Below are 16,945 nucleotides of genomic sequence, written 5' to 3'. Positions count from 1 at the left end.
GTGGAAGTTGCATGCTACATTTATTGCTGCTGTGAGTTCGGCAGCTGCAGTTCAGCACCTGCCCCACATGCAAAATTATTCCCATTCACAACCTCGTGGAAGAGCATCATTATCAGGACAATGTAAAAGCATCAACACCATCATACCTCATGCCTTGCACGCCATTTCACACATCAGTCATATGACTGTAATGACTCTATCTCTGACTGCTATGCAACTTCCCTGACATAGTGGAAGTGATGATGCATCAGCTATGTGAGATGATTTCTTTTTGTAATCTGACCAGATGAATGACTGATAGGAATCTCAAAGAGTGCAAGCTTCGTTTCTCTTATGCTCTTGTGCTCTCGCCTGCCACGCCTGCTAGTGATGCATTTTTCTCTCATTGACACAAAGAACCCCCCCCCCCCCCCCCCACTGCAAGATTAACACACACACACTGTCACACATTCACTCACACATGCAAACACTTTCTTTCTCTCCCTTTTCTGGCAGTTTTGCGTCAGTGCTAAGACCACAGGGACGGTTGACATTTCACTCTGGCTCCGTTTCCATTCCCTGTGATCACAGCCATGCTGCCTCGCCTCCCTTAAAGGTCACTGTTGTTGTTTGTCAAAATCCCAACAAAAACACACCACGCGATGCTCTTTGTGTGTGCGTGTGTGTGTATGAGACAAACAAATAAATTGAGAAAGAGGGAAAGTTTGTGTGTTTAACCTGAAGGACTGTAAAACAAGAGCTGTCAGTCAAATCATATCAATTTTATCCAGACCTAACCATGGTGCGGTGTGTGTGTGTGCCAGCAGTAGGTGTGATTTCTTCCTTGTCTGGTTGGTCACTGGTTAAGTCTCAGTTGTTGTTGCAGGTTTTTTTTTAAATCTGTCCCAATCCTACCAGGAGTGCCAGTCTAGCACAAATTTAGCACAGAAATGTCATCTGGGAAAAAGATCATCTTATATCTTGTGAATTACAAGAATAACTCTGTAGCTCTAACACAATTTTACCAGTTTTTCTTAATATCGACTAATATCTAGTAATAATCAATAAAAAATACCATAGATTTTTTTTAAATTCTAAAATGTATACAGATCAGCCACAACTGTGATTTAATTGGTGAAAAAAATCAAATCTATCTAGTGCAATAATTTGCTCAACTGGCATTAATGAGGATGTAACTTTGAAACACATGACTCACCCAACCATTGTTGGAGACCAAGCACAACCGCTCAAGGCAATGGCACTGCAAAAAAACAACAACAACAAAAAGAAAAGAAAAGAAAAGAAAACAAAACAAAAAACTGAGTAGGAACTGCTTGAAGATCATGTTAAACTCTAAACTGTGCAGGATGTTCTGGAATAAGCCACAGCAAAGGAGGTCAAGAGGATGTTTTCTATTAGGAAGGTAGCTATTGAACCACAGCTCTGAGTGAAGTAGGTAATAACAGACTTTTTTGGACATTAAAATTCAAAGAAAAAAAAAACCTCTTGTATTAAAATCAGTGTTGTTTATTTTCTTTTGCATTGTTTTGTTGTTTTTTCATTCCCATGTTAATCCGGTCTTTAAGTCTGATGCCATTAGCTGTTTCCAAGTCCAAACTCCGCTTCAGGTCCCAAAGTCAAATGAACACTGCAGCATCACTGAGCGTTACAAACTGTCTAAATTCTTTCATCTTAATAAAATGATCAGTGTTGCTGCTTTACCAGGTGTAACAATTAAATTTAACATACAGGCATCCGTGAAAACGGAAGTTTAACAGAGTTAGAAGTTGGCAGGGCGTTAGCTGGCTAGTTTCTACCAGAACATAATATACCATGTTCTGACTGAGGGATTTCTGAAAAAACATAAACGTATAGCTCTGCTATCACTACTGACAGGAATGAAGACCGAAAACCAAACAGCAGTGCCTTTTTTAGCGTTACTGAAGTTGGACTACCTGGTAAATAATGATGTGCTGCGTGGTGGCTAGCTACATAGCTATGGTTAGCATAATATAAACACATTAGCACAGTGAAGCTAGAGGATGAACGCTAACTTTTTTCCATTCAATAATTGTTAACATGAGGGTTCCTGATGGTTGGAGACATATGCAGTCACATGGCAGTATCCTGTAAACAGACCAAACTTCAGTCAGGAGAACAACTGAGACAATCCATCCACAATATGAGGTTAGGTTATTCATTTACTACTGCATGGGCTGGGCTGTAGTTACATCATAAGGTTTTAAAAACTGAGCTTTAAACTAAATAGTGGTGATAAAAACTGAGAGAAGCCGACAGTGATCACTGCGTTTTTTAGAGGGTAATGAAAAGCTATATATAATAAATAATGGGTGTTTCTTATGCTATCAGTAATTAAATTTTATGCATTGGAAGGTAACTATTTTTAATTACTGAGCCAAAAACTTTTCTTTGAAATCCAACAGCATCATCACAGTTATTGGAGGGAGGAAGATTATTTTCATATGAGGGAACTGCCTGAGAGATGTTGCATGCCCAGCTACAAATTCTTGGATGTTTCCAAAATCAGCCTCAGGGAATCGGTAGCACATCTGCCAATGCTGTTCCTCCAAGACACGGATGGAAGAAAGGGAGAGGAATCCAGACCGAGGTTGGTCCTGATTGTCTGCCTTGCTCATCTTACCCCACGGCAACTGTAGCTGTCCCTGAATAATGTGTTTTGAGTCCTGTCTGGTAAAAGTAAAGTAAAAGTCTTAATCACACAGCTTATGTGTTACACATTAATGTACTGGACTAACGTAACAGACTTATCTTACCTAATAGCCTTATAGGTATATTAACAAGCACAATATTTTTAATAAATGCAGTACTGTGCTCAATTCAGTAACTATGTTACATTTGTTGCCTTTACAAACACGCCATTGCTTGCATTTATCTATCCTATCCACACTGAGTGGATAGAAAGAAAGAAAAACATTAAGCATTTATTTTCCCTCCTGGAAATGTACACTATCACTAGCTGATGTGGCAGGGAGCAAAATGGTGGAGTGTTTCTAAGAGGAGTGTTTTTTAAGAGTGGCGATATGGACATAGAGCAGGGCAATATGGCCAAAAATATTTATCACGATATATATTTGAAAATTTGCGATAACGATATAACTGACGATATAATTGATGCGAGACAAAATACAACTCCACAACATTACTAGTGCAAAAAGACAACCTTCCATTTATTTTCACTTAAACAAGAAGCTGGTTTTTATGTACATTAAAGCTTTATAAAAATGTAACAGTGCAAATGCAAATTCCTTGCTGAAAGTTTAACCAAAAGGTATTTCCAGTAGAAATGGGCTGACATATCCTAAGCATAACCATGTATAATATCCACTGAAGTTAAAAAGAGGTGCTTTGCAACATTAAACTGCAGTGTGCAGTACGTATTTTTCGTACCATAAGGTGCACGGGATTATAAGGCACATTAAGCGAAACAAAGCAGTCAGATAAGTCAAACTTTATTAAACTCATTCTTCTTGCTTCCTCCACTTCTGTACCATTGATTCATTAATGTTGAATTCTCTGGCAGCTGCTCTATTCCCATGTTGTTGCAGTATATTAATGACTAACCTCATATTGTGGATGGATTATCTCAGTTGTTCTCCTGACTGAAGTTTGGTCCGTTTACAGCATCCTGCCATGCGATTGCATTTGTCTCTAACTATCAGGAACCTTAACTTTAACTTTTATAAGTGGGGCCTGGAGCCTGGGGCTCGCTCGGGCCACTTCGGAGGTGGGGTGCCCCCGGCCTCTCGGCCTGGGGCTCGGTCACTCAGGCACAGCTGGCTGCCGGCGGAGCTCACGAGCGCGTCACTGCAACTCCCCCTGGCTTCTGCTCCGCGGCTGCTGAGTGAGCCCTCATCTGGGACTCTCCTCAGCTCTTTCTGGGACAGTGGCGCGGCTGCCCCTCTGTTGGTCTTCCTTGGTCTCTTGTGTTCTGGGGGCCTCTGGATGTCTGGAGTCTTGATCTCCTCCATACCTACTTCATGCCCTGGAGGACCGGGCTGTGGCCCCCCCACACCCTCTAGCAGATCATTACATGAAGGAACCTTTTAAAAAAACAAGCGCGTCCATGCTCACAGGTGTACACACGGGTGATCACACCCACAAACTACACCCTTTTTGGCTCCTACCTCAAAGCACACTGTGTTCTGTTGATCTTATGTGCTGCGCAATAATGTTTAATATTTAGTATTTACTGTCATATTCCCATATATCATTGTGATGTTGTTTATTCTATTACTCTTGTTCTCTTCTGCTTGTTTTCTTTTTTCTTTCTCAGCAGGTGATCCAGGTGATCGATATATGCATTTTTTTTCTTTTTCTTTTTTTCTACCCGTTCTGTTGGTTTTTGGTTTTTGCCCTTCTCCCCCGTCCCTCTTCTCAGCTGTTTCTCTTTCCCTCTTTCTTTCTCCCCTTCTTTCCCCCAGTCAAGTCTGTCCCGTATTCAGTAAGTGAAAATAAAATAAACAATAAAAGGTGAATCAAATGGACCATTACGGCAAGGCTGGGATGGTCAATTTGGTAAAGTAAATCCGTTGGGCATCTTTCTTTGCCTTTAGACAACAATTCTGATGGCAAAAGAGCCAAACGGGACAGGCAAAAACAAAACAAAACAACAAAACCTTTTATAAGTGGAAAAGTGTTAGTGTTCGTCCTCCAGCTTCACTGTTTATGTTATGCTAACATAGCTGTATCGCTAGCGATCGCGTAGCCCAACTTCAGTAACCCCACAAACGTCACTGCTGTTTAGTTTCCTGTCTTCATTTATGTTGGAAGTGATAGCAGAGCTGTACGTTTGAATTTTTTCAGAAATCTCTCAGTCAGAATATGCTATATCATGCTTAGGTCACTAGCGAAACTAGCGAGCTAACTTCCGCTAGCTTCCTGCTAACTTCTAACTCTGTTAAATGTAATACATTTTTTTTCATGGATGCCTGGAAGTTATACTTCATAGTTACACCTGGTAAAGCAGCAATGCTGATCGTTTTATTAAAGATGAAAGAATTTAGACAGTTTTTAACTCTCAGTGATGCTGCAGTGTTCGTTTGACCTGAAGAATACGGAGTTTAGGACCCAGATTACTCCCAGATTTAAGAGCATCTTAGTCTGACAAATATGACAATAACGACGGCCGCTTGCATGTTCTGCAAAAAAATGTGCTTTGTCGTGTATCTGACGGACAAACACCAAACCAGTTCCACATCACTGAAGTTGGACCATTTTTACAAACCAATTCTGGTTCATCTGTTTCACTCAACAATCGGCCATGTGCGTATGAAAACAAAGGCACTGCGCATGCGCGTTTTACTCATATTCTATCGTGATATTTCATTTTCCTATCGTTACCTAACATTATACCGGTATTACCGTGAACGGTATAATATGGCCCAGCCCTATATGGACATTCCTTTTATTTTCATGTACAACACAGTATACAGTGGGGCAAAAAAGTATTTAGTCAGCCACCGATTGTGCAAGTTCCCCCACTTAAAATGATGACAGAGGTCAGTAATTTGCACCAGAGGTACACTTCAACTGTGAGAGACGGAATGTGAAAAAAAAATCCATGAATCCACATGGTAGGATTTGTAAAGAATTTATTCGTAAATCAGGGTGGAAAATAAGTATTTGGTCAATAACAAAAATACAACTCAATACTTTGTAACATAACCTTTGTTGGCAATAACAGAGGTCAAACGTTTACTATAGGTCTTTACCAGTTTTGCACACACAGTAGCTGGTATTTTGGCCCATTCCTCCATGCAGATCTTCTCGAGAGTAGTGATGTTTTGGGGCTGTCGCCAAGCAACACGGACTTTCAACTCCCGCCACAGATTTTCTATGGGGTTGAGGTCTGCAGACTGGCTAGGCCACTCCAGGACTTTCAAATGCTTCTTACGGAGCCACTCCTTTGTTGCCCGGGCGGTGTGTTTTGGATCATTGTCATGTTGGAAGACCCAGCCTCGTTTCATCTTCAAAGTTTTCACTGATGGAAGGAGGTTTTGGCTCAAAATCTCACGATACATGGCCCAATTCATTCTGTCCTTACCACGGATCAGTCGTCCTGTCCCCTTGGCAGAAAAACAGCCCCATAGGGCTTTGGAGTTGACGTCACGCCGCAATGCATTGTGGGAGCGCAGCTCCATTTTCGGGGTCTACGAATCAAAACAAACACACTGTGTTGGAACGACGACGACAAGCAACATGCTTAAAAGCAGCTCAAAAGAAAACGGACGGTATAGAGACCGATTGCGTCCAGAGGCGAAGCAGCGGTACTTGAAAAAAAAATAGAGTGCATCGCAAATCTGGACCCATATGAAATACGGCAGTGGAGTAAAGACCCAGACGACTTACCGCCACTGTCCTACCCCGATATCTTCACGTATCTTGTTTGTGGAGTAAGCGCTTACACAGCGAACCAGTTTTGTAATTACAAGTCACTGGAGGCGCACATCCAATTTACAAATGGCTGGGTGCAAGATTTGGCTATTTTCAAGCCGCCAAACTCTGAGTACGTCGTCAAAGGAAGTCAGCTGGAGTGCATCGAGTGAAATAGCCATTTTCCACCCCGCACCATAATTAATGTTACACATTTATCATTGAACTGCTAAAATATCGTTATCATATTATATGCCCATAATTGTAAAGTACATGCAAATTAACACATTGATAATCGGGTAAATTATTAACGCCAATTTGTGTCCTTCCTGTCTCATTTCATTTATTGTCTTTACATCAACCAATCAAGTCACTCCATTCTATGTTTGATCGCAATTTCTATAACTTCCGAGACCACCAACGATGATATTATTCAGCTATAAAGTGTGATGTGAACATATTTAGAACTTACCGGAATGAAAATGTCTTGAGCACACCAACTGATATCTGGAGATGTAACAGAACTTGATATCAGCTCGTCTCACGGCTGCTATCCAGGCTAGACGCCTTCGTTTGGTAATATCCGATACATGAGCTCCTTCATGTTGCTTCCAGGTTGGGAAAGCATAAAAAGACAATCGAAACTTATTCCCGTGCCGGTCGTAAGATCGAACATTGCAGCCGACCACACAGCAAGTACGAACCATGACTATGCTTTCGCTCCTTACTTAGACCCCCAAAATGGCGGATCGGGCCAAAATCCTTTCCACGCCCACCCCCGTGGGGTTCTACTTTGGTTTCATCTGACCACATGACATTCTCCCAATCCTCTGCTGTATCATCCCCATGTGCTCTCTGGCAAACTTCAGACGGGCCTGGACATGCACTGGCTTCAGCAGCGGAACACGTCTGGCACTGCGGGATGTGATTCCCTGCCGTTGTAGTGTGTTACTGATGGTGACCTTTGTTACTTTGGTCCCAGCTCTCTGCAGGTCATTCACCAGGTCCCCCCGTGTGGTTCTGGGATCTTTGCTCACCGTTCTCATGATCATTTTGACCCCACGGGATGAGATCTTGCATGGAGCCCCAGATCGTGGGAGATTATCAGTGGTCTTGTATGTCTTCCATTTTCTGATGATTGCTCCCACAGTTGATTTTTTCACACCAAGCTGCTTGCCTATTGTAGATTCACTCTTCCCAGTCTGGTGCAGGTCTACAATACTTTTCCTGGTGTCCTTCAAAAGCTCTTTGGTCTTGGCCATGGCGGAGTTTGGAGTCTGACTGTTTGAGGCTGTGGACAGGTGTCTTTTATACAGATGATGAGTTCAAACAGGTGCCATTCATACAGGTAACGAGTGGGGGACAGAAAAGCGCCTTACAGAAGACGTTACAGGTCTGTGAGAGCCAGAGATTTTCCATGTTTGAGGTGACCAAATACTTATTTTCCACCCTAATTTACGAATAAATTCTTTACAAATCCTACCATGTGAATTCATGGATTTTTTTTTCACATTCTGTCTCTCACAGTTTAAGTGTACCTCTGGTGCAAATTACTGACCTCTGTCATCATTTTAAGTGGGGGAACTTGCACAATCGGTGGCTGACTAAATACTTTTTTGCCCCACTGTAATTGTAAAGTGCAAACTACATCCAGGACTGAACTAACTGCATGCTAGCAGAACATCGGCTCTTTGCAAACATCTGAATAGGGAACATGCTAACACAAAGCTAGCAAAGAACGCAAAGTCATGGCCAGCACCCAGAGCCTGATCTTCAACAGGTAACAACAGGAGTAATGAACAATCAGAAATGCAGCACTGTAGCCTCAGTGTTTCTACAGATAAACTGCAGTAATAGTTGCTTTGAAGTTTATGAGGTGGTTTTCAATTTTGCTTTGTGTTGTTAGCTTTGTGTTCATGTCTCAACTCTAAAAGAAAGACCGTTTGTTTATTTCCTTATTAGGGTAGGGATTTGTGTGATGTTGTGGGACTGTAGCTTCAGGTTTATGTTGTTAAATGGTAATTATGTGACAATGTGTGTCATGCCACATTATAAAGTATAGTAATGAGTAGTGTAACAGGGAGTAATTAAGTAACGTAACACATTACTTTTCTTAACTAATGTATATCTTTTTGTATTTTTTATTTTTCAGCACAGTGTTAGCTGTGGATTCCTGACTTACATTGATGATGAAAAAAAATAAATTTGTTGATTTCGTGAAGTAATTAAAATCAAAATAGGATGCATTTTGGTTTTCAGGTTTTATACTAATGAAGACAAAAATGATTACTAACAATTGCTTTACACAGATAAAACCAAGGTAAAGAGTGGGCTGTATGAACAAGAGATAGAAGACTATTATCTAATGTTAATTATTAAAAACATGATGTTAGGTACACATATAAATTTGTTGTCTATTAGAGTTTTTAAATAATCCTATGTGGGTAGTTGTGGTATTGACATTATTATTAGAGCCAGGGTAAAATTTAGATTGGTATGACTAATTCATGCAAGTGCATGGGCTGATTTTTGCTGTGTACAGTCCGGCACCAAATTGTGTTGTTAGCACAAGATGGCAACGTCCACATCAGCAATGGGTGGTGGCTGATTGGATCAAGCAACAGTAGGTGGATGTTCTATTTTATTTCGGTGTTATGCGATGTGAAGGCTGCTCGGTCGTAATCAGTTATGACATAACTATTAACAGCCTGACCATCTGTAGGCACAGGCAATGATCCCAACGAAAAAAATTTTTTTTCCAGGAGTTTCCCCTCTATATGCACAATTTGACTAAAATGAACAATGGTTTTCAGCCATTTCAGTAGTAACCAATCACCAGTCACAAGTCAACATAGTATTCTTTTCGGTAGCACTAACTTTTTATTTTCATGTGTATTCAAACTTTCATGTGCTTATGATATTGTAATGCTTTAATCTACAAGCAGTATTAATGTAATACATAATATTATATGTAATATAATTAACTTCATACCTGATGTGTTCCACTTGTAGAAGATTTTGCATTAATTGCTTTTTTAGGTGTGTTAAGGGGGCATGCATTATGTACAGCAATATCTTAATTCTGTCAATCTAGTATCCAGACAGGATAACATAAGCAGAGCACTGTTAAAGACTTTTGAACTAGCATTTAATAACATTTTTACACATTATATTGTATTTTCTGTTATAATCATGGAAATAGAAATCAGTAGTGATCAGTGTTAGAGCATTTGCATCTTGCACAATTTGAACTAGAGCTACATGTTCTTGTGAAAGACTCTGAAGCTCTACGGTACCCATTTTAATTGTCTCTCACATAATAAATAGAATGCAAATAAGGCACAATAACTCATCACATCAAATTCATATTCAGGAGTTGGACTTTTTTGTTCTCACATGCACATCAGGCAGATAATGTCTAGGAAAGTTCAGGAGTGCAGTGCATGTGTAAATCCAGCTCAAGTTATGTAATCCTCCTGACTGGGCATGGGTGCATAACAGGGTACTTTTTTGGATTTTAAAAATGTTGTTTTGTTTTGTTTGAGCACTACTAAAAGAACTCTTAACCAAAAATACATTTAGTATTCAAGATTCCTCATTTTTTGCTAAACAGGTCAAAGTTTAAATTGGCAGTCGGTTTGTGCAAACCTTTTAAAAAAGCAATGAATATTTTCTTGAAAAAATATTGGATATTGTTTTAAAAAATAGTTTCCTTTTAATTTTCCCACAATGAATTCAAATTATCATCATTAAATAACAGCATTTAGTTGAATTCTGAAGAAACATTTCTACTCATTTCTGCCTAATTGCTAACATTGAATGAAGAATAATTACAGTAATTGGTAGCCAGCATTCCAAGTGTATTTGCATTTGCCAAGTTATGACTCACCAAGTCTTTATATTCATATTTAACTGTTTTATTTACCCTTTTTATGTCATTTTAGTTAAAAGGATCTTTGAAAGAAAAATGTCCACAAAAAACAGGAGCACATTATTAAGTATAAATCATAGGGGTTTAGAAAATTTATGAACTGAAGCATTAATTTAGTTTGGGGGTCTAATGCTACTCTTTGTGCATGGGCTGCTGTTGTACACACAGCAGCAGTAGCCTTAGGCGGTTAAGATTTGGGTAGCACTGTACTGTTTTGTTCCTGTTCACTCTCTCTACACACCCGAGGGGGAAATAAATTTAATCTGGTGTTTTTCTTATCAAACAGATAGAGCAATGTTACCTGTAAAAAAGGGTTTCTATTAAAATTACGGTAAGCTGACAACAATGCGCACATGTGTGTGTAACTGCCACGTATAGGCACATTTTCTTTCAACACATTGATTTAAACCCTATGATGATTTCTTATGGATGTTTCTTGTACAGAGACAGCAAGACTGAGAGAAAGGGGGAGAGAGAGAAATGGAGAGTGAACACAACTCAGCCCAAAGTGCCTTGAAAAAAAGAAGAAGGGGAAAAAAAAACAATTCAGATGACTGATTGACACAGCACCCAATTCATCACAATGAGAGATGGTGGAAAGTATCTGACAACCAAAAACCACAGTTGGAAGGTAAACATGCACACACTGCGCTTGCACACAGAAACCAACATAATCGGGTGCATGAATGCACACACACACGCGAACGCACGCGCTCATGCGCGAACGTCAAAATAGTTCAATAGCTTTGTACAAATCTGGTATCAATGATTTGCTGCAAACAAAAAAAGTGTCCGCACTGTTATGCCTGTGTATGCGTGTGTGATTTGTGTGTGCACGTGCAGCAGCAGGCTTGTGTGTCTCTCCCCACCTCTCCCTACCCCTCTGTCGCTCACGTCCATAGCCATTAGTGAGGCGGCCGTTGAGGCTGCCTTGTTTTGACAGATGCTCACTGTGTCCAAATGCATCTCAGAGGACGTTATGGCGCTTGTCACACTCATCCACCCTCTCTCACTCTTTCTCTCTATTTCTTCCCTCGTCTTCTTTACTCTTACTTTTCCTGCTGTTCCTTGACCCATTCATGGGTTCAAATACAGTATTCTTGGTCCACTCTTGGTAGTAATGCTGATATATTATTCAGTGTACCCTGCACTCATTTTCCTAACCCCAGTACATATCTGTGTCTTCCTATATGATCTTACTGTGATATATCCATATAACTCATAAGTCAAGGTTAGCACTGTGTGTGCACTCAGGCGCTCCGAGCCCCTCAAGGCCTAGATGTGGATGAACTGTAGTGAACTGAGTGGCAGGTCAGCCTTTCATTGTTTCTTTCGTGGAGGTTGGGTTTTGAAGAAGGAGGGGGAGGGTGAACAGAGTATGAGGCAGAGACGGTCTCTTGGTCATTCAAGGAGCACCCTGCCACAGTGCTGTCTCAATGCTAATCTACCTGGACACAATGAGGCTAATGCTAAACCAGACATCCTATTGGCTTTAGGACAGAAAAAGAAGCTAGTCTGGGATTTAGAAAGAAATATAAGCCGATATATAGTAACCAGTAGTTCAGTAATGTAATGCATGTATTATTAATGTATATAAAAAAAAGTGTATAATTTGAACTGATTACTTTTTTTAAATAAGGGCCCCAACACTGGCAGTGACATGCTTAATGAAAACTTGACAAGATGAACCACAATAAACTCACCAGGATTATGACCTTTTGGTGCTAAATGTGAAGTAAAATGTAACACGAGCACACATTCAGTAGACTGACTGAATAGACTTTGAAGCTGAAGAATGTGACATGAGTTATTAGGTCCTGTGAAGTGGGAGCACCTGCACGTGGTAAACAAAGCTGCTTGTCATCAAGTCGAGTGCTAGTGGCATGTCAGACTGCTACCGCAAGAACTGCTGAATCCAGGCCATACGAATATTTGAAGATTTATGTATTTATTTGCTTTATGAGCAAATCAGTCAATATTGTGAAAGGAAAAAATCTTGCTCCTTAATGCAACTTGTTATGATTCCTTATGTGAGAAAAGAATAATGCGTAATAGAAATCTGTCCATAATATTAATCTAGCATTTGGAATTTGGAAATAATTCTTTATTTAGCTTGGGATTGGCTGCATGGGTGGGTTAAGAGTGTTAGGGTACCTGGGTCATTGACCCAGTGTTTTCAGTTTTGTACCTTTATTTGTGTTCTCATCTTGGTTTATTACTGTGAATGTTCTGGTTTCTGTTTTGCATTTCTATTTTCCCCGGTTCTTCTTGGTTTGTGATTTTGTAGTTCTTAAGTTTGGGTTTCCATACTCCCTCTGTTCTGTGTCCAGTCGGCGTCTGTGTCTGCCCTGGTCCCACATCTCTGTTCCTTTTGTTGCACTGTCTGCTTGTGAGTCTGTGACTGTAAGCCCAGTCTGTGTTTCCTGTTTTACTTTGAAAGTCTGTGTCTCATGTTAATGTGTCTGGTTTTACATCCTTTGTCTTGTCAGCCCTGATTTGCCCAAGCTGTGCCCCTCCTGTCTCCCATTCCCCGATTGCTTCCTCTGTGTATTTAAGCTCTGTGTTTTCCTTTGTGTTGTGATCTACCCTCGTTCTGTACTGTGTGTTCTGTTTGCTAGCCTGGTTAGTTTTTGTATTTTTTCAGTTTAGTTTTTGGTCCGGTTCACCATTAAAGCTGTTTTCGAGTTCACCTTTTTCGTCTCTGAGAGTCTGCACTTTGGGTCCACCATTCCATTTCTGCCTGCACACAGCCTTCACTTAACAAAAATGAGTTTCTAGTCAAGGAAAACACTCAGAGGAGCTCATTTAAAAGGAATAAGAAAATCATTAGATGCAAAACAACCTTCATTTTACATCCAAAGAAATTCTGAGTGAGAACTGCTCTATGGCACCCACTGCTAACAAACCGCAAAAAATGTCCATGCCAAAGTCCCCATGGCTTACAGATTCGTGCTTATCAGCTGTCAGTCAGTTAGGTCTTTCTCCCCCAAACCATGCATTCAAATCTAGAAAGATGACAGTTCCTCATGCTTGTAGATCAATATATGTGTTTGCCCTAGAGGGAGTCAAATCTGTCTGTAACAAGTCATGCTGAAACAAAAAAATTCCAATATTTTTGAAACCTGGTGGTATTTTTCAAACTTTATGGGGTCTAGATTGTTAATAAGGACAAAAAATGTTTGGAAGAAGTCCAATACTGAGAAAGATACCTACAACTGGCTACGGTGAAGCGGCTCCAATGTAATCCCACAGGGCAATTGTCATTCAAGAAAAGTGCTTGTTTTCCCAGGTTCCCAGTTGAGCAAAACGTTAACAAAAGATCCCAACAGGGACAGACCAGTACCTTGCAAAAGTCTCTAGTTACATAGTTACAGAAAATGTAGATATTGTTATTGAAAAAAACAACAAAGGCAAACAAATGGTTTATGGGTGCAGATTTCTGAGTTGTGGCAACACAATGACACACTACCCTTCACAAAGCTTTTGCAGAGTAACTTTGGGCAATGGGGACATGCCTAAGATGTGACCAGCTGTGCTACAAATTAACAAAAACACTCCTGTTCGGGCACTGCACCTTGGAAACCATCTGGTTTTGTGTGACCATTTTATCTGAGATTACTGGGGTCAATCACAGAGAACAGCAAAGCACATTTTCTACAAGAAAAATGCAAATGTACTGGAGTTAATGTTATTGCTCAAGCTATTTTGTTGACATGGCATCACTGCAATGCAAAATGCTTCCAAAAAAGGTACGTTATGGAAATAGGTTGATTTTTATGATTACTTTTTACTGCTCCTTATTCAGGTACTTATTACCTGCACACTATCACTGTCTTAATATGTATTGGAACTAAATAAAATCATTCAATCAATCAAAACCGTGGCAGGATAACTTGAAGATTACAGACATTTACGGTAAAGTATCAAATATAAACATTGTGATGTTGGGCAATAGCCCCGTAGGATTATTTTGCAGTTGCTTCAACACTGCTGGTTATTGCTCTGTAGTGAGCTGACTCCAAACATCTTTGTCCCTATTAAAAATTTAAACCCCAAAAGATGGGAAAACAGGGCCCAAGTTTTAAAAAGACCAGAATCTTTTCTTTTACCTGTATCCTCCTCAGTGCTTCTATCACTTATGCGTGCTTTTAGCCAGGCAAAAGTGACCTTGCCTTGAGGATTGAGATCTGCAGAGCTACCCCTCCACACCTCTTCTTTGTGCCTCTCCTCCAGTGCAGCCTCACTGTGGTGACTTAAGAGAGGAAAAAGGATGTCTGTGACTTTCTCACCGAGTGCCTTGTGTGTGTGTAACTGCGTGTGTTTGTGTGAGTATGAGTTGGCCGGGCTTCAGGAGGGCTGAATCACACCGTCTGGGCTCTCCGTTGGATGGACAGGACTTGGCTTAGGGCTGAGAGGGTCCTTTACGCCTCAACACACGCTCTCCCACCTAAACTCTCCTCGATCCTGCTCACAAGTGGTGGGGTGATGAGAGGAGACATGCCAATACATCCAAGATTTCAACCACTGCTGGAAAGAAGAAGGATAGAAGGGAAACGTAGGAGAGCAGACAGAGTAGATGGAAGTGAAAAGGGTGTGAGACTTCATGTGTGCATGCACATGCAAGTGCTCGCGCAAAAAAGATGGAAGTGCAAGCACTGTACTCAAGACACGTAGTGCAGGGGAACAATGAATCACAGCAAATACAAGTGGATGAAAATAAAGAGACAGAGGCTGAAGTGACTACATGCTCACAGTTAACAGCATATTTTCTCCCACCTTGCCAAGCAGCCCGCTAGTCTCAGCTCTAAACGGCAGGAGGGTGAAAAAAAAGGTTGGGGTCAACTTCATCTCTCTGCTCATATTCTCCACTCTATCTCACCTCAATCTGGCCGGTGCAGACTCAGCCCTGGCCTGGAAAGTTTTCAATTCAGATTCCAAAAAAACAATCTGGTGAACTTCATTTCCTTTTCCCGAAGCTGAGCACAAACAGCCCTCGAGGGCAGTCCAGTGTTCAGTGTGTGGCATCAGTATAGAGAATCCTTAGAAAGGTTTTCTTTTCTTTTCGTCCTTATTCCCATCTATTAGCAGTAGGTATATTACATATCATATCAGCATTGTGATAACAACACAGAGCTGTTAAATTACATCATCAGAGGTATTATACTATTATTATAGTCACATATTTCCTTCTCTTTCCATTTTTAGGAAAATATGATCATTTATTGGAGTTCTTTTTATTTTATTCTCTTCAGTTTTTATTTTTAGTGCCAAGGGATGAGGGCTTGTCTGATTATTATGATTGCCATATAACTACAAACACCTTTAAGTCCCACCTATAAACATTTTATCTTGTTATAGCGATGACCAATGTTTGAAAATGACAGATTGTGATTTTCCACAGGTTTATGTCCTTGACTTTACTTGGTTCTATCAACATATTAAACTGCTTAAGGTTTCCAAACATGGCAAAAACAGCAACTTAACCTCCTGTTCAAAAACCTAAACAGGCTGACGTTGGTGTTAATTGAATGAGACTGTTCTCTTACAGGCAAATACTCATCAGATTACTGAAATGAATTTATTAAACGCATGTTTTTTTTAAACTAATTTGTTGATGTACCCATCCAGCCAACAACAAACTTATGTCCCCAACACTGGTACATCTTTCATTTCTGAGCTATTGGCCTAGACGACAAGAAAAAGAAAATTAGCCAACGGTTATTCCTCTGTGAAATATTTAAGCAAATAGCCAAACAGAGAAATTACATGTTTATTAGTGAGGTTTGTAGAAGCTGAAAACGTGCTAACCAGGAGCTGGCTGCAGAGTCATTTCACCATAGCCTACAGAAATGTTGATGGTGGTTTAAATTTTCTCTTGTAAGTGTTGGAAGCAGAAACCTAATAAGCTTATTTCCCCAAATGCTGAATTATTTATTTCACTGGGTAATCCCTTTAAGGTCAGAGTTAAAAAAAAAATGGCGGGGGAACAAAGAAAGGAACATTAAAACAGACACACACAGACAAACTGCAACAGACAAAAATACAACAGCGCACAACAAACATAAACATCAAGCATGCCAAAGAAAAAAGATATTAAAAAAAGATAAAAGATATACTCTAACTTACAGGTATAGGCAGACAGATTTTCTACCTCTTGGCCTTTCCCTGCATGCTTCGCTGTGATGGGTGACTTGATCCTTGTTCCAATCCGAGCACACTCCTCTCGGAGGAGAGGCGATGTCACTGGAACATAGAGGAATAGAAATCAAATCTGTTTGAACTGAGAGCAAGCGAAGGAGAGTGTGCCAGAGGACAAGGCAGTGATAACAGATAAAAGAGGAGGGGGAGTATAAGAATGATATTTGAATTATGTAACTCAGCTCAGGGATGATTTGGACGATTCCACCATTGACACCAACATCATTTCTCATTACCTGAGAGCCGTGTGTGCCCGGCGCTTTGCCTCGTCCCGTGAGTCATCTCACACCCAGCTATCAGAGAAGGAGAGAGAGTGAAAGAGGAGGGGGAAAGGAGCAGAAGGAGGTGAGATGTTTGCGAGATTAGAGACAAAAAAGCTGAAAGCACACATTTGTGTATACTAGAAATATAAGAAGCAGGATG

General features: G+C 40.4%; 1 long non-coding RNA gene across 1 annotated transcript; it reads left to right on the top strand.

Moving 5' to 3' along the window:
- The first annotated feature begins 545 nt into the window (after window positions 1-545).
- On the top strand, window positions 546-11,064 carry LOC309706172. Its single transcript, XR_014276687.1, has 4 exons — window positions 546-2,166; window positions 2,424-2,608; window positions 10,611-10,655; window positions 10,769-11,064. It is a non-coding gene; the product is annotated as an uncharacterized lncRNA (long non-coding RNA).
- Window positions 11,065-16,945: the final 5,881 nt, after the last annotated feature.

This window comes from Aulonocara stuartgranti (assembly GCF_965226115.1).
Source record: "Aulonocara stuartgranti genome assembly, chromosome: 5".
NCBI lineage: Eukaryota > Metazoa > Chordata > Actinopteri > Cichliformes > Cichlidae > Aulonocara > Aulonocara stuartgranti.
Note: the sequence above shows the minus strand (reverse complement) of the source record. Positions and strands in the feature narration are given on the sequence as shown.